At 33.4% G+C, this 27,167-nt stretch overlaps 1 protein-coding gene and 1 long non-coding RNA gene across 4 annotated transcripts in view; one reads left to right on the plus strand and one right to left on the minus strand.

The window, feature by feature from the left end:
• The window catches only part of LOC149477708 (uncharacterized), a 298,415-nt gene that overhangs the window by 263,464 nt on the left and 7,784 nt on the right, over window positions 1–27,167 (plus strand). The window lies entirely within an intron of this gene.
• Mitf (transcription factor Mitf) overlaps window positions 1–27,167 on the minus strand; it is a 105,003-nt gene that overhangs the window by 44,593 nt on the left and 33,243 nt on the right. Inside the window, exon 1 of one of the 3 annotated variants that reach the window (XM_089710249.1) lies at window positions 22,539–23,077. The exons of 1 other annotated variant lie outside the window; for it this stretch is intronic. The gene's annotated coding sequence lies outside the window, so the exon portion shown is untranslated. Of the gene's footprint in view, window positions 1–22,531; window positions 23,078–27,167 lie in introns of those variants that run through there. One more of the 3 variants, XM_089710248.1, reaches the window with a different exon arrangement.

A 27,167-nucleotide genomic window follows, 5' to 3' on the forward strand; every position in this document is an offset into this window, starting at 1 on the left:
GCCGTGAGCGGGAAACTACTTTATTATTATTCTTCCAGAATACTCTTAATAAGTATAACATACTTGATAAGAATTATTCACATGGTGTAATTTATTATTTCTACGTAGGATGGATCTTTACTGCAAGCAACGAGCAATCAACAGACGAGTTCATGTTTCCTTATTATTAACTTTTAATCTTATAAGAAAAAGGCGGACCATTTCATATGATTTATTAATTCATTTGTTACAACCATAATTTATAATTTGGACAAAGCCTAATTAATATACCTATTACATTAGATTTTTTTGCATACTTGTATTAAACCATATCGTGATTTAGATCGTTATTATTTTACATTTACCAAATTCGCAACGGTCATAAGCCATTAATCTAAGCAGGAAATAAGTTAAAACATTATTGTATAAACCTGACCCAATGGTATAGTGCAATATTATATTAAACCTAACTATGTTTGAAGGCCAATCAATATATATAAAGACAGATAGTATTTATGTAGAAAATCTTATCAGAGATGGGAACAATTCAAGGGCAACAATTTATATAGATATTTACTTCAAACCCAAAACTACACCGAACCCCGGTATAACACCGGGGTCCGGGGGGCTTTGTAGATGAGTTAAAAATCAATATAAAAATTTCTATAACCTTAGTCGCATACATACTCCATTTCGAAAACCTAATTACCATGGAATTACCATATCTATAAATTGTAGGCCTTTACAAAAACTGTCTTTTGTCTTGAAATAGAGCGCAAATAAGTTTTTACGTTATAATTATTGCAAATGAGGTCGCGACGGCCTTACTTTTTACATTTCAGTCAGTTTTCTATAGTCAAGGATGGTAGAGAACCTTCGAAGTGTCCACTGAGCCTAGGCATCCTATTGTCTGCTTGAGGAAGAATTTTGTACCGGAACAATGATAATAATTAATAATCATTACATATTATCTAGAAATAACAGAGACTTTAAGGGATTCAAATGCGATTATTTATTAAATTAATGAAGCCGACGTTTTGAACACTTTACAGCTTGTGTGGTCACGCTCAAAACAATACTACCAATCATAAGAAAATACAATAAATACGTAATTACATAATGCATCTATTTATTCGCGATAAACTCAAAAACTACTGCACCGATTTTCATTATGTTTTCATAAATGGGTAGTGTGTTTCTCGCGAAATGTTAACGATATAATTTGGTAAGTTTCAGACAACACTGCACGGGCGAGAACCGGGAAGCTAGTTGGTATTAAAAATGTAAACTCAACGAGATTTTTCGTTCATATATCCGAGTTCCCTACACATAATGATACATGATTGTTTCCGTATAACAATGTAGATTTGTCTAGTTTATGTTAAGGATAAGGAAGTGTTCCTTAATTAAATAATAACTTACTTAAAGTGCGTAGTATGTAATTGTAGCCGGATAACCGTTATTAAGTGTGAAACGTGACGATGCTATGAGGCTATAAGTACACTTTATGTTTATCTTTAAGAAGAAAGTAAGTTTATCTTTAAAATATGCCTATTAAATATCTATTTTGTTTTTTAATAATGAGTATGTTATATTTATTATTACTCTTCAATAAAACTATACATATAAAACTTATTGCTAATATAAGTATACAAAACAAAAAAAACAGTATAGTTTATTAGGCGGCCTTATCACTTAGAAGTGATCTCTTCCAGGCAACCTGGGCAAAAGGTAACAAGCTTACTGAAATGACAATGGTAGGTGGTAGAAAAAAAAAAAGCAAGGATAAAAAAAAATTAAAACAAAAAAAAGAATTAAATAAAATAAATTTAATAATTAAAATAGATTTACGGATAGATAACTATATAAATAAAGATACTTAAGGATAAATATACTGCACTCGAATATACACAATTATATTATACATTAATAATATATATACATCATACACATATACTTATATGACTATGATTTATATATATATATATATATATATATATACATGATACTATATAATATTATTAAATACATACATACTACATATAACAAAATATAAAATACTATAAATACATACATACATATCTGTGTATAAATACATATATTTAAAAACATAGTTAATGTGCCGAGTTGAAAGCAGTGGTGAGAAAGTGTCGTCGCAAAAGGTTTTTAAAGGAAGATACATTTTTAGCTTTTCTAATAGGTAGTGGCAAAGAATTCCAAAGATTGACAGCAATGGCAACAAATGATTTAGCGAAGAAGTGAGTACGTCGAACTGGAACACTCAAGGTGAGTCTATCAGCCGAGCGATATGTAAATACTAAATCTTATATATAAAAATGAATCGCAAAATGTGTTGGTAAGCGCATAACTCGAGAACGGCTGAACCGATTTCGATAATTCTTTTTTTATTATATTCCTTGAAGTACGAGGATGGTTCTTATGTAGAGAAAACGTAAACATGTACCACGGGCGAAGCCGGGGCGGCCGCTAGTAATAAATATATAATAAAAAGCTTCTACTTAAACATTGATAAAAGTTATTTGTAACTTCCAAACTTCATAAATACTTATTAAAACCCATAAGGGTACTTCACATATACAGCAGCACGTTATAACAATTATTATAGTATTTAAAACTTATATGAAACTAGAAAAAAAACTACGAGAAATGTATTTCCTAAAATACAAAACATGTGCAAAAAACTACGCAAAAATAAACTAATTTCATACACCAATGTATAATACATTGGTGTATGAAATTATCAAATTATAAATACGTTTTAATACGAACAACATCGATATGTATTTACGAATTTATGAATAAAAGAATACGTTTTTAATTAATAAATAAATAATGGATTATTTTGCGGAAACGGCGATAGCATCGGTCATTAAGGAAGTCTTTTATGAAGACAATACAGAGTACTGAAGACCAATAGATATAAATAAAATTAATAAAAACATTGTTGAACCGGAAAAAAATAATAATACAGCTACTACCATAAGAATGTCTTTTTATTTATCTGTGTCCCGTCCTAACTTCAAAACGTCTTCATACCATTCATAACATTCATCTTTTCTTTAAATATTCAAATGGGGAAACTGTACTTATCAAAATAAAAATTGAAAATTCTCGAGTTCAATAACTTGCCAAAAATGTTACCTATTCCTATATCTTTTCCATCAGAATAGTATCAGCATTTTTTAGGATAAATTTCGTTTATTTATATAGATTTAGTATACCGTAATAGACAACCGTGAAGGGTCCGGTTGAAACCAGCAGACGTTGATTATTTTTTGCCTCCTCTTCTTTTAAAAGAAATTATTTAGTTTCATTATCAATTCTTCTCGGTATAAGGTATAATATCCGATGGTAATTAACACTAGTTAAAACAGACTTGGAAGTAAAAGTTTATAAAATACCTAATTGGAATTTTAAAAACTACAATAAAGTTTAGATACCATAGATACTGACGGACTTATATTTAATATAAATTAAATCACATTAAATTATAAGCATATTATTCATTGAAATTTTGTCCGCTTTTCTGTAAGTACTGTTAAATGACTGTTTATAGAACTTTACTTTTTTCAATACATAGCTACACGTAACATCGCGGGCTACAACAAGTCATAAGTCAACCAATCTATTAAAATAAGAATCAATATTACAAAACAAGGTACCCGAAAGGGCGACAGTATACAATAATAAACAGTAAGCTAACGCAACGCAATCGTGTCGTTTAATGAAAAATTAGTTACGCATGAGTCGCCGCCGGCACGTTTGTATACTGTATTTCTGTAGCGTATAATTTAGAACTTAACTGACTTCAATGCTTGTTGTTTACGATTTAATTATAACACAGATATTACTTTAAAATTTATAAGTACGTTTTGTAAAGTATTGTAAAGAAATTTAATTAGCTTGCAACAGAAAATAGCATATTCAACGAGCCCTATTTATCTGTAATACCTTATTACAAGGTACAATGTTTGAATTGAATCTATCCGTTTAAAGTGGGTCAAAATCGAGTACATAGGAGTCGGTTACATACAAACATGTACATTACGTACAAAAGCATAGATGACGCTAATAAAAGCGTATTAAAAACGCAATGTACAAAAAAATTATCTTGTCATAACAAGTATATTGATTCTACATACATACATTTATCTGTCTTATCGCGACATTCGATAACTGGCCCGTCTTCCATAGATTTCTTATATTCTTGTCTCCTACTTGTATAAAATAATACCATAAACTAGATACAGATAAACTAATACCACAGATAATAAAACGACCAATGACAAACAAATCCGTGTACTATTTGCTTACGTTTTAGTATTGGATAACCTTCGAGAAATTATCACTCATTCAAATGCATCTGGTATATCGATCTGACACCACCACGACATATTATTCAAATGTTTGAATATTATAGAATATCTCACTTAGACTACTGTAATAACGCGGCTCTGTATGCGAACCGGGTGGTGAGTGTACCTACAATGTAATGAACATGGTTTTACCCGATTTAAAAAAAATGGAGGAGGTTATCAATTCAGCCGGTATATTTTTAAAGATATCGACAATGCTATAGGAAACTAGATAGTTCAATAGGTACTTGGTCTAGTTAAAATGTATGGCAAAATAAGAGCAATAATTTTAATAAAACAGTGCATTTATTATAGGGCCGATTTTTCAATGCTTGGATGAAACTTATCCGTCCAATAAAGTATTACACGATAATATTAAAATGTCACATAAACTGCCAAATACGGGCAATTAGAATACGTGGACCGATTTTTCAATGCTTGGATAAAACTTATTCGTCCAATAAAGTATTACACGATAATATTAAAATGTCACGTAAACTGTCAAATACGGACAATTAGAATACGTTTTATAAAATGGTAGTTTTATACATTATTCGACGAATAAGTTTTAAGCAAGGATTTAAAAATCAGCCCTATAGTCTATGGACTATAATAAAAACACACATGTAACATCGTATCAATTCACAACATTATCACAAATAAAGTGAAACTTGTTGACGTTAAACGTTTATCAACATCAAAAACCACCGTCCGTAAAATTAACCCAACCTTGTAACTGTAATCTTGACACTGAAATAATCCAACAACAGTATCCCAATGTTTGTTATTTTGTTTGTAACCGTAAACACCTGCACCCGATGCGCTTGCGCAACCGTTTGAGAATCGGGGACATTGCTATTATCAAGGTTGAACGCATTAATACCGGTGCTTTAGATATATTCGAGAAAGTACTAAGTGTGAACTAGGTTGTAATTATAGTATTGGAAAATCCCCGTGCATGAGGAAAATAATTATAGAATTAACTTATGGGTCTTATCGGTTTTAAATAAATTAAAATCAATACAGTATGTAAATTGTAATGGCCATTTTAAAGAATATACCTACTATAGATACCATGCCTTATATCAACATCGTTTTAGCCCTGGATGTGATAAGACAAACCTTCTATAATATTTAGTAGGTTTCTTACACATCTTTATGAATACTTAAACGACTGACCTGTTCGGGTCCTGGGTTCGATTCCGGGTGGAGACGAAGAAAAAAAATGTCTCGGTCTGGCAGGACACAGAAGGTTGATCAAATATTTCACAGATGTATGAATAATGCATCTGCCCCTTACCTCACTTGGGGACTTCAATACTACAACTAAAATATATTTTTAAAGTTTTAAGTAAATTCAATTCATTCATCCCGTTGCAAAACTAAGTAACATATTATTAATAACTTAGCGTCAACAATCAAACATCTAAAGATCTATTTAAAATAAATTGCTCATTGTTCAGAACAGCTTCGATCCGTTAAAATAAATTCTATCGTAAATATCTTGCAAATGTTTATTAATAATAAGCTATATGAAATGTTATGTAAAATGTTTGAAAACTCCCCAAATATTCATGGATGACTTTTATACTAATACAGTGCAACCTTAATATAACGTACCTCAATATAACGATTTCCTCGATTTAACGAATTTTTCGTAATCCCCTTGAATTGTCCATAAGATTCAATATAAAATATCCCTTTACATTACGAACATTTTTTGCGAACCACCTCTTTATAACGAATTTTTAACTATCAAGAAAAGTATAAATACCTCTAATTAACGAATTTCGTCAACCCAAAACCTTTATATAAAGTTCAAACCAATGTAATGATTCTTAATCTCATAGTATGTGATTCATGTTGCGACAGGTTTCGACATGCTTTTGTTCGTAAAACGATCATTTTTGTTTAATTTAAATTGGAAAGTAATGTGAACACTGCTGCTCGTCACTACTGTTAAAGATTCAAGTTGAAATGGATCAGAAACGTAAAAGACCTCTTTATAACGAATTTTAGACCAACCTAACCTCAACATAACGAACCTCAGTTCAACGAATTACTTGATATAACGAATATTTATTTGTTCCCTTCAGATTTGTTATATCGAGGTTGCACTGTATTTATTTTTACTTCTGAGTAACAAGCCTGTATTCGTTGTTTAACTTAATGCAAAATGGACCACATAGACAGTTGATATTTTGAAATACATTTTTCTTATTATGAACTGCAACCAAATAAATCTCTGAAACTACTACCGTTTTTGAAAAATACTAAGTGGTGTAGATTGTATTTTGATATTTATTTAGTGTCCATTTCAAGTTGGATATTGAGTTTCGGTTTTCTCTTCTCTTCTTCAAATAGCAACCCAATTCTTAATTATTATTTAAAATATGCCTTTTCCATGTAAATAACTAAATAATATAACCTTCACGCTCACACACGGCGCACATGAACGCTTTATATAAAATTGCATGTCGAAATCGCAATACCTAATTAAAAGAAATATATTATTATTGGCAATACAAATTTAACGGTATCAAAAATAATAAATATGTTTCCATTTCATCACGGAAAATAGACCGAAATCGTAAATCTTAATAAATAAAATATCTAAAAATACAAACATTGGTGTGAACTATATAATTCAAAATCTTCTTCTTCTTATATATAAAAATGAATCGCAAAATGTGTTGGTAAGCGCATAACTCGAGAACGGCTGAACCGATTTCGATAATTCTTTTTTTATTATATTCCTTGAAGTACGAGGATGGTTCTTATGTAGAGAAAACGTAAATATGTACCACGGGCGATGCCGGGGCGGACCGCTAGTTACTAATATATTGAGGACTTTAAACAAATTGACTATCATTGCATACAAATAAATAATTTTAATTGAACGTTAATTTTGATAATTGTAATTTTCTTTTCTTTGAAAATATAAGTAAAACCAGATTTTATTTATAAAATAATTGTCCTTTCATCTCACTTAAGACCTACGTAACTACTTAATCGAATTGCCATACCCATTGTTTGCTATACAGTGTAAGCTAAGGTAATGCTATACAACGTTGCAATGGGGTTCGAACTTTCGTATCAAATTAAAATCCCGTGCCGTGCTACAATGGAAACAGTCACGATATTGGGTGGTCGCTACACAAGTGGCCCGATTTCTTAAGGTGAAGGTTCCCATACGATGTGCGAGCTATAAATTATTTTTATCAATCAATGTGTAATGATGCTGTCATATTTGTTGCTACTACCGAGTTTCAAATATTGCGCTGTTTTGTGTAGATTTTGGTTATTATTTATTTTTATATGTTTCAAAGATAAACCCGCATAGTTCCCGTTCCCGTGGGATTTCCGGGATTAAACCTATATTATGTGTTAATGCAAGTTAATCGGTTCCGTAGTACTTGCGTGAAAGAGTAACAAACATACATACACATACATCCATCCTCACAAACTTACGCATTATTTTATAACTAGATTTCCGCCCGCGGCTTCGCCCGCGTTTTCAAAGAAAAACCCGCATAGTTCCCGTTCCCGTGGGATTTCCGGGATGAAACCTATCCTATGTGTTACTCCAAGTTACCCTCTATATGTGTGCTAAATTTCATTGTAATCGGTTCAGTAGTTTTTGCGTGAAAGAGTAACAAACATCCATACAAACTTTCGCCTTTATAATAGTATTAAGATATTAGTAGGAAAGGATGTACCTACTATTGATCAAACCTTCTGACGCAATTATTACCGTCCCTAACAACGACAAGACGTCAAACAATTATACCTATTACCTACCTCTTAATTATTTATCTAGATAAGTTTTCGCGAAAGAAACACAAGGCTACATGAATCACTGGTGTTTTACAAGCTATATAAGCATATATATAAGCATATAATGAGGTGTGTATATGAAAATTGCCGCGATTTATACAATCCACTTTAATTATTTCAACTTGATAATAAAATAAAACGCATGACATTTCTGTTTATTACTCTGTGCTTATTAGCTGGAATTATGATGACGTAAAAATAAAAAAACACTTTATTTGCACACACAAAACAAAACAAAATAAAACAATAATAATACACACTGGAGCGGTACAAATAGGCGGCCTTATCGCTAAGAAGCGATATCTTCCAGGCAACCTTAGGATATAGGAAAAGTTTGAAGAAAATGATTTAAATGAACAATTGGATTGGAGACGTATTGATTTAAACTTTTTTTTTATTAGTCTCTTTAGTAACATGGATATATGAATTTCACCTTTAATCGTATAATATGATACCTCATTTTTCAAATTAGCTCACGTAAAATATCAAATAATATTCTCTAAATTTATTTCATTCATAAATTACAAACATTCAGTTTTTACAACATTGCTTTTATATTAAAATCATTATAATTGTAATGAGAGTTCCTACTTCATACAAAACAACAACTACATAGGTACATAGAACTACATATTTGTCTAAAAATCCGTTTGGACGGAATCGTGACCCTCTATTTATTTGCAACTAGCTTGCCGCCCGCGGCTTCGCCCGCTTTGTCTAAAACATAATAAATTATATACTAAAACCTTCCTCTTGAATCACTCTATCTATTTAAAAAAAACGCATAAAATCCGTTGCGTAGTTTTAAAGACTTAGGCCGGGACTCCACCAAAGCGGAGACGAGACGAGCGGAGAGGAGATGTTTTTTAAACAACCAATAGAATTGAGTTATTGACACGTCTCCTCTCCGCTCAGCTTCAGTGGAGATCGCTGTGCGGAGATGTGTAATATTTGTATGTCGCGATGGAAGCGGAGATGTGAGCTGTGCGCGGACGACGCGCAGTGGAGACGAGAGATGTGAGCGGCGTGCAGTGAGCGATGTCACCCTCCCCCCTCTCGCCCGCTTGCAACCCGCAGAACCCCACGCGAGCCCCGAAACATCTCTTCTCGCACAGCACACAGCACACCGCACACATCTCCTCTTTGGTGGAGTCCCGCGAGCTGAAAAACATCTCTTCTCGCACAGCACACAGCACACCGCACACATCTCTGCTTTGGTGGAGTCCCGGCCTTAAGCATACATAGGGAGTAGGGACATAGGGACAGAGAAAGCGACTTTGTTTTATACTATGTAGTGAAGCAGTAAAAGTAAGGTGTTACATTTATTATTATATTATAATTATAATTCACCACACATGCCCTGCATAGTGCTGTTCACCATGACCCAAATATTAGGAGGAAAATAAAAAAAATATGCTTGATGTCCAGTCACAATTTCATAACAGAGGTTTAACTCGTTTCTTATCGATAAAAATAAACTGTCCAGAGCGCATCACTTGAATTGTTTTACTTACATGGCTTATCAATTTATAATATTAAGAATATTAATCTTAGTAAAGACTTTATGTATGACTAGCTGCGCCCCGCGGTTTCACCCGCGACCCTCTTTCTGTATAATATAAATAATATCATATGTTATGCACACAGATTTGCTATATGCATTTTGTATATTTTTATATTTGCTTACGTACAATTAATCATATTATTCTATTGGAAAATCCTATCTAGTTTCTTCTCTTGATGGTAATTTTATGTATGTAGATTGTACATACATACTAGTACATATATATTGTATGCATATTAACAAAGTAGATAAAATATGAATTTCAAGAAATTCTTAACTTTATTTCCTGTAATTTAATTTAATCTGTAATGCGGTTTAGTGTTTTATTCTCAAAATTAGCATAATTAGGTTTATGAATTAATATCGTATGATTAAAGATTATCAACTTTACACTGTGGGTTAAAATACCTATTCATTAAGTTAAAGTCATAGAGCAAGAAACTATATTTATTACTTCCAGATATAGCTATATTTATACTTCTATATCTATATCTATACTAATATTATAAAGAGGAAAGGTTTGTAATTATGTATGTATGTATGTAACTATGTATGTATGGTTTTAACTTTTATTTCATTAGAAAGCTGCATATGTAACCCAAGGTGTAAAAAAATTCCTTATTAAAAATTCTGTCATCGTGTGCGCTGCGGAATCTATTCCTTGAAGTACGAGGATGGTTCTTATGAAAAAAAAAACGTAAACATGTAGGTACCACAGGCGAAGCAGGGGCAGACCGCTAGTTTATAAAAATTACCCTTTCTGAGTATTATATTATGTATTAAGGTAACTGTGGAAAAGGTTCTGGAATAGATTTAAAACTTCTAATTTAGAAATAGTTAAGTAAGTATAATAATATTATGTGAATGAAAGTTATCATATTGCCAACGAATTTGGTGTTGTTAAAATTCTATTAATCATTAAAATATTATTTTTTTGCATTAAGTATAATTAAAATTTAAATTATACTAATGAGATGTGTTGTAAATATGTTTTTTATACTTTTAAATGATCTAACTGTACATTGGCGGAGTCTCTATTAGAGCCACAAAGAGAAGATGTAGAGTCAATACTCAAAAGTCGTATACATGTAGTAGTAGTAGGCTTACAGCCAGAATATACTTAGACAACGTTTTTTCATATCTATGTATACTTCAAACATTACATCCATTAACACCAATTCCCGTATAAAACATAAATAAATATAAAAACGATAGAAAATATTATTCACAACGGTTCGTCGAACTTTAATCGAGTCGTACAGATAATTATTATGAATCATTAGCCAATTTATTGATCCAGCTCATTGCAAAAGCTATAAAATAAAATATATTTACTATCAACTTTATTTACTATTAATACATTGCGTGTAATTGCTACATCTATTGCACGCCTCATAAGCGAAGCGTTGAGGTGGGTACTACTGTCACTTCGCGCAAAACATCGATTTTTCAAACTTAAAATGTCTTTATGTATCATACATTGCACTTGTAAGATAATACATACACACACATATTAAGAAAAAAACACTATTTTTAACGTTCATGATATTTTTGATGTCATTTTTGTTATTTAAACTAGTTAAAAAACAGTTTAAAAAAGTTCTGTCTTGGACGTCCGTGTGTCTGTATGTGCGGATCCTTTTTCTTGTTAACACGATAGCGACCGAAATACTTTACTAATCGAGTCTTTTTTTTTCTCTTACGCTTGAGTATGCTCAGGAATAGAACCCTTTCATTTTTCAGGGTCTGATTCGATGTGGTTTAATTGTTATTAAATAAACAAAAATAATAATTGATAAAAAATAATTATTAAAAAAAATTATGAGGCGTGCACTTTTGGATTTTCCAAACTAATTTAATTATTGCAGTGACACCGAAATATAACCTGTTTCTTATTATTGTACGTAATCGTAAAGTTCTAAACATCTTCGCAGAATATTTTTGTATTAAATAGTCATAATTTCATTTTTTTTAAAGTTTAACTTTAATCAATGTAAAAACAAGACAGACACTATATAGAGTTTGTTTGTTTGAACGCGCTAATCTCAAGAACTACTGGTCCGATTTGAAAAATTCTTTCGGTGTTGGATAGCCCATTTATCGAGGAAGGCTATATATCATCACGCAGCACGCTTATACCAACAGATGCGGAGCCATGTGGGTGAAACCGCGGGGCGCAGCTAGTCTAGTATAAATTAACAACTAGGCCTTAATAAAATATTTATCTCTATCCTATTGAACTAGATTGTTAAAAAGTACTTTAGCCTGGCATAACAAAGTGAATCATGATTAAAACCGTCCTCGCAACAATGAGTAAGTCCCTGTATCACAACGCATTCGGGACTTTCCAAACACGACATTTCCCGACATAGATATCACACATAGGTTACGTATAGGACATATATAACAAATGTCGAAGACAGCGTTAATTGGCTGTGATATTTTTTTTAAATATGGTTGTTATATAAGGGTTAGCATAGTATACAATTTTTTTGTGAGAAGAAAATGCAAAAATAAATTTGTATTTTGTATCAAATTATTTTATCGTAATTTTAAAATTAATTAACTTTACATCAACTCCCCAACTTTTGGGAGAATGAATTTTTGAAATCATGGAAACACTATGGCAACAGCTGTCCTGACGACAATGGCGGCTGTATTTTTTTCTATAAATTTTGCCGTAATAATTTTGTCATTAAAACATAAGCATACATAGGGACGGACAGACAGCGATAGGGAAATTGTTTTATACTATGTAGTGAAGAGTACTCACGACCATATAAATTCCCGATCAAATCCATAAATGAAGCATCCTCTATCAAACTAGGTATTATATACCTACTTCAAGATGTACGGCAATCCAGCTTTCGCCAATACAAATATGCATTGTTTACAGCTTCCAGCATGTATGTACATGATTCACGATTTATCTGTAACGACTCGGCCCACAAGCATGTATAAATTGCGCTAAATTATGTTTACCGATAACGTTCACTTTTGTTATTGTTATCCCAAAATCTGCACCATGTGGCTTCTATTGTGTTACAATAGATGAGTTTATTCTTTAGTGTTTGGAGGATACGAGAGTATCGTCGGGATGGGTTAAATAGAAAGGTGGACTGCGTAATAACAATTAATATATCCAGTTAATTTTAAACTAAAAAACATGCATGCTCACGAAATTGTTATGTTGTCACCGATACGGGATAAATGTACAAAGTTTGAATTAAATCTATCCGTGTAAAGTGGGTCAAATTGAGCTTAAGGGAGACGGTTACATACGAATATGAAAATGTATAGAGAAGAAAAACACAAATAATTACTATGAAAGACAAGATTATGATGCTATCTCTACAATTTGTATTTAGCCAATACCATCCCTACTACGCAAGCAAAGCCGCGGGCCATACATACGTCAAGTCAAGTGTTAAAATACATACACATTAATACCAGTTTGTCATTACATACACACATACGTTGCATACTATCAAGGTGGCGCACGCGCACCCTCCGGCTATATTTACAAACGCCTCGATCTCTCTATGTTAATGAAAACGATTTATGAATTGACATTATCAAGTACTCAGCTTATTAACCTTTATTTTAATTTTATAGTTAACGTTTACGTAGCGCTGCGGGCGGTGGCTCGTTTAGATAGCGTTATTTGTAATTAAAATAAATGAAATTATATGTACCGTATAGCAATTATTGTATTTATTATGAAAAAATATTTACATAAAATGATATGTGAAGTATGTAACACTATCTTCTTTGAAGTTTTCTTCAGTAATTTAACTTTAAAGTATATAGCTATACGAACGTTGTTCTGCTTTGAACTCTCAACATTTACGGGGCTGAAAAAAAAATGTTCAGAATCGGTCCAGCCATTTCGATTTTAGCAGGAGTTTAACAAACACGAGAATTTTATATGTATTAGATAAACTCGATAGTTTTACGTGATATTATATTAGAAATGGCCGACAATAATTACGCTACTAGCATACATCACTTCAAAATATAAAACAAAGTCGGTTTCTTTGTCCCACTGTATGATTTTCATGCGGTTTTTAGGGTTCCGTAGCCAAAATGGCAAAAACGGAACCCTTATAGTTTCGTCATGTCCGTCTGTCCGTCTGTCCGTCTGTCCGTCTGTCACAGCCGATTTACTCGGAAACTATAAGTACTACAGTGATGAAATTTGATGGGAATATGTGTTGTATGAACCGCTACAAAAATATGACACTAAATAGTAAAAAAAAGAATTGGGGGTGGGGCCCCCCATACATGTAACTGAGGGATGAAATTTTTTTTTTCGATGTACATACCCGTGTGGGGTATCAATGGAAAGGTCTTTTAAAATGATATAAAGTTTTCTAAAAAACATTTTTCTTAAAGTGAACGGTTTTTGAGATATCAGCTCTCAAAGTCGTAAAAAGTATGTCCCCCCCCCCTCTATTTTTATAACTACGGGGTATAAAATTCTAAAAAAAATAGAGGTGATGCATGCTAATTAACTCTTTCAACGATTTTTGGTTTGATCAAAGTATCTCTTATAGTTTTTGAGATAGGTTGATTTAACTGTAATTTATTATATTTGCTGCTACGGAACCCTTTGTGCGCGAGCCCGACTCGCACTTGGCCGGTTTTTTTAATAGATAGAGTGATTCAAGAGGAAAGTTTAAGTATATTATTTAGACAAAAGCGGGCGTAGCCGCGGGCGGAAAGCTAGTTAATTACAAGTGTCTTACAAACGATACATCGTCATATAAAACTCAAGATTTAATACCGATTGTGTAAGAGTTGTGTAAAAAACTTATGACTATAGTGATAAGTAATCGCCTTGTATTCTGTTATCATTTTATTTGACTAGATACCTATGTTGAAAAAAATGTTAACAATAATGCTCTCATGTCATGTCTTTCACATTATTTGATATTATTATTATTATGCATAATAATTCATCCCGTAATATTGGGATAATATTTTTAAAAGTATTTAAAAGCACATACGTATTATGGTATGGTATGGTATGGTACATATACAATTGGACCCCAAATTGGCTGCCGTGCAACCGAGATTGTCCCTGCGGCAGGTGTGTGAGTAGCCCGCTTTACATAATTGATAAAGCCTGCCAAGAAAAAACCATTTAGCGGGCTGTCAAGCAAAAGATTAATACATAATCCGCTATGATTGGTCCATTTCGCGGGTCACGGTCAAATATACATACAAAAAATACGCAAAGTGTCAGCCCATTTGACACGGGTCTTAAACAATGCGATCTTAACCTCATTCCGATAAGTTTGCTTTCGAATCTCCTTCTAATGATAAACAAACCGGTGGAATCGTTGTGTGGAGTATTAATTTTTTAATCGACTTCAAAAAGGAGTAGGTTCTCAATTCGGATCATATTTTAACATACATTATACATATCATGAGGTGTAAAGGTAAGTAATGACTTCGATATCGTCCTACAAATTCGTTTAGTTAATATTTATACCCGAAAATTTGCAAAAATGTTTGAATGGAGTAATGCACAATACAAATGCATAGAATATAGGAAGCAAAATTCTAGTAAAAAAGAAATATTCAAATATGAGCTTCAACTGTGTTTGTAGACTTGATTCTGACCCACTTTAAACGGACAGATTTAATGCAAACTTTGTACACTTATCAAGGACCTAAAATTTAATTTTTTAATAAATTATATTTAGTTATTTCTCAAGCATAAAACAGCCCATGTATCGGTACAGTAACAATAGATAATTATTTGAAGGCCACCCAGCGAGTAATTACTTTAATGAATAATAATGAAAATTTACGAGACAATATTTAGGCCCATGAAATAATAAGCGTTCGTTATTATGAGGTTAATTTAGTTCGTTTAACTAATAGTAATTGTGAATGGTGTTTAGCGCCTGGCTTTGATCAGTTAGAATTTGAGGGAATGCGGTCACCATGATGACTTGGAGTTATGGTCACGCTAATCCACAATTGATAGGGTTTTGTTAATTACAATGGACAGTAGAATCTTTTAAGCAATATAAGCAGCAATTTTCAGAGATTTTCCAAATGAAAATTGGTCAAGCATGGACGGGAATATCAAGTTCAATTCTAAAATCGTTTATTGAAATAGAAAACAATTATTATGCATGTAATGTGATTTTCACTAGGTTAAATAATAATAATTCACGTGTAACCACCAATTGTAATGTTTACATGCAAAATAGTAAATTATTTTTTAAACAATAATTACAATTTACAATGAATACAATTAACGTGTATTCTCTCATTCCATCTAACAGCTTGGCCACGGACACCGGCGGCGCGACCGACGGCGCGACCGGCGGCGCGGCAATTCGCGCGGCGCGGTAAGCACGCCACGGGCAAATGCGTTCGCCGCCGCGACCAGTGTAGACGAGGAGACGAGATAGCTTTATCAAAGTTAGCTCGACGTTGTTTGGAGAGTAGCAGCTTTTTTGCTCAAGATTTAATGTTTGGAAGATATAGTGGAGTACACGAATTAAATAGAAATCGTGTTACAGACGGAGAATTCCACCAAAAATATGAAAAATATAGGCATGATGAAAAATTATGTTGCGGGTGGCTAGACTTCCAAATAGCTGGTCTAGCTAGAATTTCTGCAATAAAAGCTTCCGTCTCCATTTTTGCGAAAAAAAAACAAACTATTTTAAATTAAGTTCGCTCCGGGAGTAGTCGCCGCGTCTGCCGCTCGACTCCGTGGCCTGCGCCGTAATAACTCATACATTTGTTTCGATCGCTAGTCGTGCCGCGCGATTCGCTCGGGGAAATTCGCCGGTCGTCTCGCTGGTCGCCGCTGCGCGTGGCATGCCCAGTACATTTCCATACATTTGATTCATTCGCAAGACGCGCCGCTAGTCGCGCCGCGCGAATTTTCGCTATAGCGAATTGTCCGTGGCCAGCACGTAACGGTTACATTTCAAACAGTATAGTTTGGTTATATCCCTTTTTTTTTGGTTATATCCCTATTCCCATATCGTTTGTACAACGTTTACCTCATACATATATTTTTATCTTAAAATACATACTTGCATTATATCCATTCTCGATGCATTCAAGTACATTGACATTTATTTTTACGTAATCGTGACTCATTCGAAAATTGCTATAAAATTCCATGTCCAATGTTGTTTATACATACATATAAGTGATTTTTATGAGGATAAACTGCATGTTTTTTGAAACAATTGTTTTATTTAATATTTTGAGCAATGTAGAGAACAGGGACCATCATTACTGCATAGGTATTATTTAACAATTCCGCTGCGTCTGTCTGTCTGTTAGCGATAATTAAAAAACTACTGCAACGATTTTCATGCTGTTTTCACCAATGGATAGCATGGTACTTAAAGTTTATATTTTAATATGTATATAATTTGTTGGGTATTGGACTATGCAGACAAAGCCGCTTGTTACATACGCTTATCGTAAAGTTTCATATAACTTATCATTTATCAAGTAACGTAAACTTTTGCAAGAATGTTTGCATTCGCATAACTCGAAAACAAGATGGTCCCGTTAAATGTGTCATATAAAAGATATTAATCCGAGGATTAGTGCCTGTAGGAATAATGATTATCCACCATAACATAACATTAATTTTAAGTCAGTCTAAATATACCTGTACTAATATTATAAAGCTGAAGAGTTTGTTTGTTTGAACGCTCTAATATCAGGAACTACTGGTCCGATTTGAAAAAATATTTCGGTGTTAGATAGCCCATTTATCGAGGAAGGCTATAGGCTATTATATCATCACGCTAAGACCAACAGGAGCGGATCAATGCAGGTAAAACCGCGGGTCACAGCTAGTATTTATTACTAACTAGCGGTCCGCCCCGGCTTCGCCCGTGGTACATGTTTACGTTTTCTCTACATAAGAACCATCCTCGTACTAGGAATTAGGAATATAATAAAAAAAGAATTTTCGAAATCGGTTCAGCCGTTCTCGAGTTATGCGCTTACCAACACATTTTGCGATTCATTTTTATATATAAGACTAGCGGTCCGCCCCGGCTTCGCCCGTGGTACATATTTACGTTTTCTCTACATAAGAACCATCCTCGTACTTCAAGAAATATAATAAAAAAAGAATTATCGAAATCGGTTCAGCCGTTCTCGAGTTATGCGCTTACCAACACATTTTGCGATTCATTTTTATATATAAGATTGGCACGATAAAATTCGAAAGCTATTAACCAATAAAGTTCTGAAGCCTATCTCACGCCCGTATACAACAAATATGTTAAGGTGACAGTAACGTTGCACAGTTATGAATATTAAAAAATATATGCGGGTATGATGTTACGATTTAGATGCGATTTTGCGAAACGTCAAGTAAGAATAACGAATATAAAAGTGACAAATTATATAAATAAAGTATAGAAATAAAAATAACTTTATATACGCCTCAGCCCTCATCGTCGATAGATAAGGAAATAAATAAGCTCGCAAAAAATCTACTTACTAACAATTCAAATAGGTATAATGGTTTTTGTTAACTTTTAGATGTCATCACATTTGTGTGTATAACACTTGCAAAAAAATATCCAAGGTAGGTATTATACACGATTGAGTTAATTATTTTTTTAAGATTGGGAAAAAATAAGAGTTTATTAAATGTACATACATATTATTTACAACAAATTATGTGCATTCACAACATAATTTTTAGTGATAAAACAAATCTTACGAACGACTAAAACTACAACGCATACACTCATACACAAAATAGGCAAAAAAAGAGCGTGTGTGCCGAGCACACGTGTCAGAAGTGAAACTTCTTTGGCAAAATTCGCTGTGTAATACGTCATAATAAGCGGTTGGTCAATATAACCGGAGTCATAATAAAAGGACTGTATACCAAAATCGTCGCCTTACTCCATGACGCGACCTTGAAATTTTACTCTCAACGCGCTTGAAGAAGTTTCACATCAAAAGGTAAAAGTACTTCTACGTATTATTTACACAAAACAATTGAACTTGCACTGTGAAAAATCGCTCTCGGTTCCGTCATTGTGCGTCTCATTAAATGCATATTACAGCCATTACAAGTCAAGGTCATATTTCTCATTATATATACCTAATTGTATCGCTATTATGTATCTGTCCACGTATTTTCATAGAGCTTATTACGACAGAGCACTGGTGTTTTCGTAAAGTTTCATGTTTTGGTATTTCATTGCTATTGACTACGATCTTTGTACAGTGTTCGAAACATCGTGATAAACAATAATAATTAATAGCGCTTAAAATCTGTCATTATATTAATAATGAATAATATGTGTATCATCTTGTCATACTTCGGCCACACGATACGCAGAGGCGATGAAAATCTGGAGAGACTGATAGTGGTTGGGAACACGGAGGGAAAAAGATCGCGTGGTCGTTCACCAACACGATGGACAGACCAAGTCAAAAGCTCATCTGCCACTACTTTTTACACGGTCGTAAGAGACGCCATGGACAGAGACCGGTGGAGGCAAATCATCCGCTCCAGATGCAACCCTGATGCTGACCACGATCCTCAGACATGAGGGACCGACAAGAGAGAGAGAGAATATGTGTATACTCTCCTATAAAACACTGCCTATTTCAGAATTCAGGGTGGTTATAGTCTAGTTTCACATCGAGACTTGTGAACGCCCGCGATCTGTCTACATCAAGTCAGATAGTTTTTAATGTGAATTTTTAAGTGACTTTTTGTATGTAATTTTTGAGTATTGTGTTGTAATAATATTGTAATGGGTCCTTGTTACTCCTAAATAAATATTTTATTTATTTATGATGCGTTTACCAAACTAATATGTCCAAGTTAGTCTTCATTACATCTGTGAAAGTCTCGTCACAACGGGTCCAGCAAAACAATTAAGTCTACTACTATACGTCAATCTGCAATTGACATTAATTCCGAAGTCAATGACCCCTGCCAACATGTGTCCATCTTAGATTTTATATCAAACTAGCTTTGCGCTCGCGGCTTCACCCGCTTTGAATAAAACCCAATAAATTTTATACCAAAACTTTCCTCGAGAATCACCGCATCAAAATGCGTTGCGTAGGGTTAAAGATTTAAGCGTACCAACATAGGGACAGAGAAAGTGACTATGTTTTATACTATGTAGTGATAGTAATATTGCAAAGGATCAAAACTAATCCTTAAGCCAATTATGCACACAATGAGTAATCAATCTTAATTCTTGGAACACAGCCTCTAAATGCCTTCGCAGAATTATAAATACTGCCGCAAAAGTAAACATAGAGACAAATAATATATTCTAGATACCTATGCATTGTTTCATGTATTAAAAACAGGTTATTATCTAAAAATGTAAGGAAATTTCCAATTTTGTAACGAGTACGAGTAAACGAAAGCAATTTAGAGAGAAGATAAACAATTTATTATAATAAATTCGTCTTTAATAAATTTTTATGTGTCATTACGTAAACTGTATAAAACAACGTTACAAGTATTATTTAGATATATTAGAGCCTCCTCCATATATGAACGAAACAAAAATACAACTAGAAAAAAACTACATTAAAATTCTCCATTAGGTACATGGCCGTAAATAACATTACAAAAATGCAGAAGTCGGAAAACCGAAAAACCCATGTAAAAAATGTCTGTTATATTTATAAATAGCATCAAATATGCACTACACATTTAATGACATACCTACAAAATCCTAATAATATTTATGTATGATTTTTTTTTGTCGATAGGGAAGCGCTTGACCACAATCATATGTGGGGTGGTGATAAGCTGAGATGTGGTCTAAGATGGAACGCGCTTCCCTAGAGGGCACCACTCTACGCTTGAAGAGCCCCATATTGTACTCGTCGGGGAACACAGATCACTAATTACTCAGAAACCTCACTGGAATTTGTATAATTTTACTCACTAAGATATTACATTTACAAGTAAAAAGTGTATTTACGTTACCAACAGTACATTCGATGAACGCACACACGATTTACACGTCTAAGTGGCATGATTCAACTATCGTGAACGAAAAACAGACAACTGATGTAAAATGTGGCTAATTAGCTACATTTTGACGTGCCACTTATTGAACGCTAATAAAACATTGACATGTAGTTTATTTCTAATCTAAAATTAAACACGAATCAATGTAAAGAATGCGAGAATACCAATAAAATACGTTTTTAATGTTGCTGCAATTATAAAACAATCGAATGTATGTCGTCCACAACCTGTTTGTTGGTGATAGTAAGTGTACCTAAATACGGTGTTAATTTACCTGCTAATCATCGGCGAAGACTATAATTATTCGAACAATACTTTATTTTCAAGTATTACGAATAAATTTATAAATACCACGGAGATAGCAAGTTTATGTAAAATTATCTGTGCTCCGCGGTTTCATTGCTCCGCTCCTGTCGGTCTTAGCACGATGATATAGAAGCCTTCCTCGATAAATGGGTTATCTAACACCGAAAATTGGAACAGTAGTTCCTGAGATTAGCGTTTAAACAAACAATCTCTTCAGCTTTAAAATATTAGTATAGATTGAGAATATAATTTAGTACCTAAATAATAACAAAATCGTGCTAAAACTGACAATAAATTAAGTTCTTCACTCACATGGTGCCAAAATTGAAAATTTTCCTATACAACTATTTGTTTTTCGGCTTTAGAAATTTTCATAACAAACAAATTAATGCAATCATTTATTTATTTAATTTAGAATGAAAAATCTCTATGAAAAACTTATGCTTTAAAACTGAAAATGAAACCTTATTATTAGACATATGTTTATTGAATAACAATATCACGTTGATTGTAAAACGTCAAAATAATAAAACTTGTAATTAACTGTCTTAATTGATAAGACCACTATGTTTATTTTCTTAGAATTAATTCATATCAATTAATATCTATGGAAGCGTCAATTGATCATTAGAAGAACTATCATCATCATTACCATCACACACAAAACTACATAACTTCGATTAGTTATAATGTAACTCGTAAACCGTGCGAATGCGGGAAAACCTTTAAAAATAGCATTATTATGCGAGAAAAACCGGCTAGTTTAGTACGAAACAAACAAAAACACGTTGTATAGACGTATGTCAATTTTGATAACTTGATAACTCCGCGGCCGCGATCAACCGGTGTTTTGAGTGTCAGCTGCCCGTTAATTTAGCAAAACACAAATCAGTGGCCATTTAATTCTAATACAATAACACTTAAACCTGTCTCGCGTATAAAAAAGTGCAATAAAAAGCCGGCCGAGTGTCCAATCGGTAGGATACAAGTCACAGGAGTTGACTTTGACCCAGAACCTCCAGCTATGCAATAAAATGAATCAATGACGACCAACGCATATGTAACGTACACATATCAAGTTAATAAACGTATTAAATACACTCCCATTAAACATCTGGAGCTCGTTTCTTTTCCAAACATTGGCGACAGACTAATGTAAACTTTATCAGCTCAGAAATAAAAGCCTCCGTGTTCAAATATGTATGTGACTTGAACACTTGACTCCCATTATTGTTGTACATTTCGCTCATTGATAGAATCATTAATGTGTACGTACGCGACTGTTTTCATGGGATCATATTATTTTTGGGGATATAATGGATGTTTTGTTTATCAACGAATTCCTTTAGGTCAGCACACGTGTTGTTGCCGCTGTTATCGCTGAAATGTAGGAATCAGGCGGCATCAAAATAAACAATGGCGAAGCGTGCCAAATTATACCATATACCGGAACGTTGAGCAATCCAACGGGTGAAACACAAACTAGCACACACGTAGACGAGTTCAATTGATATTAAATTGTCAACGCTTATTTACTAACAACGCGTTAAATATTTTTTATCGACGCGTATGGCCGCGACGACCACTCGCATTGCCGTTCCGAGTGACACTGACGGGTTAGCCTTTGATATGCGTGGAGCCGGCGCCTGCGCATGTCTATCAGGTATTTAACAGGTAAATTGTCGCTGAAAATTACCAGCAGTGATGCAAGCGTCAAGTGTTTTCCTTCCCTCGTAACCTTTAAATGAATGGTCGCCGCTATCATGGTCTAGATCTTGCCTGAAACGGAGAAATACTAGGTTTGTTTCGGTTCAAGAGGATATTGGTCTAGGTCAGTGATAAAACCAAACAGATATTATTTACGTCAGCTTTAAATAGTAGCAGTAAATGCGTCACGTCCTGATCGACTGCTTTGAATTCATTTTCGAGACAAAATAATACCTACACCAATTTTTATTGAAAGCGCTGATTAATGATTACAGCAAAAAGTGAAACTAAAGATAATCGCCTATCTGGATCATTAAATCAGCAATAATTTTTATCCTATCTCTTAAAATTTACAAGAAGCCGCACTAAAGAAATCATCATGTATGATGATGGTCTTAGTCTGATTTCCTATCCTATAAATGATTAATATAAGAACTTCAAGTACGATTTAGATAATGAACCAAATTTTAACTGAAATCGAAAACAGAAAGACAACTTTGACGAAGATAAACTAGCCAAGTTTGAAAATGAAGATTTTCCTCCTAAAGATGTCATGCGACAAAAATGCCCAGAAAACTGAAGCATAGAAATATGAGGTTTGTTATATTCTGCCTCAATTGACGTAATATCGTCTACTTGGGCACTATAAGAGCCATCAATTCTAGACGACTAATTAAGATTTAATTGCCCTCAACAGTGGTTATTAAACGAGCCATTATTAACCAGTTCTTTGATCTTTTATGCTTTCAGTTATTGTTTTTGCGTCTACAATGAGTATATGCGAACTATGTTTACCTTTTCTTGAATTTTAATGTGTATTTGTATGATTTTTAGCAGATTTGCTCTGATTTTTCCGATTTCAAAATTGTTATCTTTCTTCGTTTTCAATTCAACAATTTTTTGCCCTCACTTCATAGATTTTTGAGGTAAATCAATGTGCATGCTTCTTTTTTCATCTGAAAGCTGGTGTTTCTCACGTTGTCTCATTGTAAATTTGGATCCATCCACCGAACGTATATTTTTGTATTACCCTTAAGCTGTTATCTGTTAAAATTTACTACGAAGAAGCCGCACTGAAGAAATCATCGTGTAAATGTCATCTTGGGCCAAATCAGCGAGATTGTGGTCAAGCGCTTCCCTAACCACAATAAAAATAAAATAAAGCTACGCTATCCTTAATAATATCCTTATTTGTATTATCCTTAAGCAAAGTTTATTTCCTTTGAATATGGTTATCAAGCTCCAATTTATAAGCGAATGTTATTTTAAGATTTTCACAGAAATTACTCGCATTATAAACAAGAAAATATTTTAAATGCTATTATAACAAATAAACCGTGTCTATCTCAACTGTATCGAGTTTGTTTCACAATAAAACATTGTAACGCTAATAAAATATAATGCATTGCCTTTTACTTATAAGATAAGAAACGTGTAATTTAGAAGTTACTTGTGAACCGTAAAACATGAAAATTTATATCACTACGTAGTATTTAAAAACAAATCGCTTTCTCTGTCCCTAATCCCTATATCCCTTTGTACGCTTAAATCTTTAAAACTAAGCAACGGATTTTGATGCGGTTTTTTTAATAGATAGTGATTCTCAAGGAAGATTTTAGTTTATAATTTATTAGGTTTTAGACAAAGCGAGCGAAGTCACGGGCGGTAAGCTAGTAAATAATAATACACAGTATAAAACAGTCGCTGTAGCTATCTGTCCGTGTCTGTGTGTGCTTAAATCTTTAAAACTACGCAAAGGATTTTGATGGCGCTTTTTTTAAATAGATACAGTGGGTCTTAGGGAATGTTTTGGTAAAGAACTAGTAAATCATATTATATCTAATAGGGATAACAAGTGCCTTGATATATCATCTTATGGGTTATAATTACGATATCTACATAGAAGGCGACTATATTTGGGCATTTTTTATCAACGTGATGGCATAAAATTGTACATTATCTAATAAATTAAATTAAGCTGTGGAGACGGAACATTTTGAATAGAAGATAAATATAGAATTTAATCAGTTACGTAATTCTTTCTTAGAAACTAATAAAAATGGCAATTGTACCCACTGTAATTTTTCGATAATAATATGATAAAAGATACAATACCTAATTTTACGTGCAACAGCACGTCAAAATTATATTATAATTATAGTAACAAAATTGAAGTGTTCCGTTTTAGTAGAATTTTAGCCTTTTTTAAGAACATATTATAAGTACTTTCTTAAAGTTATTATGTAAAAAAATATAAATTTTTCTGTTTTTTTGCAACAGACATGCAAAAATTTGATTTTACCCGTACGTTTTATTTTTATTTTTAAGAAAAACACGGTGGCTATTTTTCTATACAAACTCTCTCGTATGTTTTCTCCCTGGATAAGGATTATAAAGTATAGACAACTTCGTCTAGGCTCTTTTTTCCCTTTTTGATGATTCTTTACATTTATAAGCAATTAATTGAACTATAGAAAATTCCCAAAAATTTCCTAAAAGTTCGCTATCAAAACAGGCTATCATGCGAAAGCTGCTTAATTTCAAATTCAATGAAAACACATGCGAAGATGTCCAAACAAATCCTGATCAAAACGAAAAACAATGCATCAACACGAAAATAAAACAATAAGACACAATCGCGCCTGGCAACCGGCGTGATGAATGGTCGCATCACCCTCTTGACATGTAATTGACGTGCACGCGATTTTGCACCTTAACGCTTGCGATTCGACCACAATGCCAATCAACGGAATACACTAACTACAAGACGTAAAGACGACCTAGAATAAAGACGCGGTAAATATTTATAGGAAAACTAGCTCGGCATACGTTCTGCCTTACCTACTCTTATCACTTAGGGGTATGAAAAATAGATGTTGGCTGATTCTCAGACATACCGCATAGAAAATTTCATTGTAATCGGTCCAGTCGTTTTGGAGGAGTATGGTAACTAACATTGTGACACGAGAATTTTATATATTAGACTAGAAGACAAAATTAGCAACGAAAAAAAAGGACTGTAACTTCGATGTAATGAGTATGTAAATCTATTTTAACGAAGTACCACAGTTATTTTAATCATACCTAGGTACATGATTGATTGAAGAAATTCAAGATTTTAACTTTAGATCTCGTATTTTTTTATTTATAAAAATCTATGTATCTTATTGATACATAGGTATTCGGTAAAAATAAATTTTATTTTTTCGCTCAACAATGAATCGCTAAAAACAATGGTTTAATGCTTGCTAGGCCAAAAAAGAATGACGCACGAAATTGTGTTTAATGTCATAATTGCGGTAAATGTTGAATTTTTAAATGAGTCCCTATAAATTACTCACTTACACATACGCAGGAAGTTTAATTTGACTAATAACAACGGCGAGTGCATTGACATCATAGCTCAACATCTCTGTCCACTACCAATACGATTATCACTTTCACTTAACACTCGATAAACAAAAACAATGACTCATCCAAACACTGCGATCACATCACATCGTAGCCATAAAACGTCAAAATTGCGCGGCAAACGTCAAAATTGGCGCGCGACGCCATGTTTGTTGCGAAAAATGGCGCGTTCGCGAGGTAAATTGAGTTGAAGCGTCGCGTCCCAGCCGCGCACGCTCCGAAATAGAATACGTAATTGGTAGAGATCTGCCAGACGGCCAGACGGTTGGGGTTGAAAATAACGCAGATACGAGATATCCAAGTGACCAGACCAAGGTGCGCGCGTAAATCTCTAAGATGGGTGCAGCGCGGCGCCATTAATTAACAATTTACGATTCCAACTGTAATATAAACTTCACTTTTTCTAAATAATAACAAACTTTCTGTGGGTGAGCTTGATGTACTGGCACAATAAACTCTCAGGCAGTTTGATATAGTTTATTTTGCACGGTAAATCTTCACCAGGTAAAGAAATGCTATAGGTACAAGTTTGTTGTATTATCTTCAATTACTTAAAAAAAAAGTGAACAGTAACGTGAAAAATATGAAATTAATAAAACGAATGAATGATAGATATACTGGCATTGGGGTATAAATTACGTTTTTACGAGAACTCGTCACTTCGATGGTCACCTTGAGTCTAATCATCTTCATTCACAATAAAGCTATATTTTGCGTGTAAGTGTAATAACTGTTATTACTTCTGTGACGTCAGAGCTTTTGAGAGCTGGAACATTAGAGTATTGTCGTTTTGGACTTTTTGTTGTATTTAAAGAGTTTAGATACAGACAAGATGCAGACAACTCATACAGTACCTACGCTATTGTGTAGTGTGTGACAATATCAACAATTCCGTGTACTCCATGCTATTTCAGGCGTTGAAATCAGAAATTATACATCGGAATGTTGTATGCTATTT

This window comes from Colias philodice, chromosome 24 (genome assembly GCF_061535455.1).
Source record: "Colias philodice isolate Cphi_HAF_F1 chromosome 24, ilColPhil1 Martin Lab GWU primary, whole genome shotgun sequence".
Taxonomy (NCBI): domain Eukaryota; kingdom Metazoa; phylum Arthropoda; class Insecta; order Lepidoptera; family Pieridae; genus Colias; species Colias philodice.